Raw genomic sequence first — 1493 nt, 5'->3', positions numbered from 1 at the left:
TTGCTAAAATGTCAAATCTTACAGACAATGCAGACAACTTTGAAGTGATGTATATGTTTCCATTGGTGTAGTTCTGTATTTCCTAAGCCAGTGGTTTCTCCTCAAAGCCCCCCTTTATTTCCAAACCGAGCTGAGTCCCGCCCAATCCCTTTGCTACTCCCCACCTCTCCCAAAGAGGCATTCAAACTTAAACCTTAATCTCTGTATCAAAATAATAAAAGTGAATATTTACAAACTTATTAAGAAAAATGGAGCTGATTTCTACAGAGTTTTAAATGAGGGTGTTTTGTATTTTCCAGGGACATAGTTCAATTTTATATATCAAGTAACTGTGTTACCTACTATGTATCAAAAATAAATTTGACTTTGCATCACTGACTGTCTGAAGGCCTTGAAATTGGCCTGTTTAAGAACCTCCTACCTTTTCGGACACTCCCACTTCAGCAAGTCTTCATAACATGGCTTCACGCCATTTAGTACAACCTTTCGTGCCGTTCCCCCAGGTGTTTGCTAATTATTGTTGCTGCAGACCTGTGTGGGGGAGGCACGGTGGGAYGGGAGCTCAGTTGAGGACTGAGCTGCAGGGAGGAGCTTTGGGTAAATAGGTGGTGCTTTGTACCAGCAAGTGATTTATACGCAGGCTGAGAACCCCTGTCCTAAATTGTTGTCTCATATTGTGTCTGTTTACTGTTGCGCCTGGAAATAATTCTACCTGACTGCTGTGTAACATGAAACAAAAACAAACACATAAGATATATATATATATATATATATCTTATCTTTTTAGCCGAAATGTTACTAGTTGTCACGAATTGAATTCAAGTGATTTATTTACAATGTGGTGAACAACAAAAAACTAAAATGTGCAACAAAGGGAACAAGATCCGGGGAGGCTAGGTTCAGCAAGAACTGAAAACACAAGGAGAGGCAGGAAGAGTCTCAGCAGAAGTTATTAGACAAAAAGATCTTGAGGTTAAAGGGTTGTGTTGTGGTAGCTTACAGTAACTCTGGAGGCAGACAACTTGGGAGGAGGCACGTGGAAATAGAGAACTGAGGTTCCAAGAATCAAGAAGCAGGTGAGGCAGTCCAAAAGGTCCAACAGTTAGTTCCACAGGTGAGTCCAACTTGTAAGCTGATTCCAGGAGGCTGATATTGGCAAGGAGGTTGGGTAAGGTCTGAGAACAATGTTCCAAAAACCACACTTAGAAGTTCTAGAGAAATAATACTTGCTGTTAAACATTAAAGCAAGGTGGCCAGGAGAGGTACMCAGAAGGCGTGATGCTCCAGCGAAGACCAAGTCTCAGAATGAGCCTTTTAAANCCARTGAGCCTCATCAGGAGAGTGGAAACAGCTGTGGGAAGTGGAGAGCCTTAGAACCAATTAAGCAGAGCAGGGCAGGCGCAGAGCAGAATCATCACACTAGTGTTACGACACACTGACTTTAAAGTATGCCACTCAAGTCCTTCACATTACTTAATGTTATTATAGTAATG

At 41.6% G+C, this 1493-nt stretch overlaps 1 long non-coding RNA gene across 1 annotated transcript; it reads right to left on the bottom strand.

Moving 5' to 3' along the window:
• Positions 1-815: 815 nt before the first annotated feature.
• LOC106527151 (uncharacterized) lies at positions 816-1126 on the bottom strand. Its single transcript, XR_001311349.1, has 2 exons — positions 1001-1126; positions 816-909 (listed from the first exon to the last, which is right to left on the bottom strand). It is a non-coding gene; the product is annotated as an uncharacterized LOC106527151 (long non-coding RNA).
• Positions 1127-1493: the final 367 nt, after the last annotated feature.

The sequence above is a fragment of the Austrofundulus limnaeus genome, unplaced genomic scaffold (assembly GCF_001266775.1).
Source record: "Austrofundulus limnaeus strain Quisiro unplaced genomic scaffold, Austrofundulus_limnaeus-1.0 Scaffold311, whole genome shotgun sequence".
In the NCBI taxonomy this organism is placed as follows: Eukaryota; Metazoa; Chordata; class Actinopteri; order Cyprinodontiformes; family Rivulidae; genus Austrofundulus; species Austrofundulus limnaeus.
Note: the sequence above shows the minus strand (reverse complement) of the source record. Positions and strands in the feature narration are given on the sequence as shown.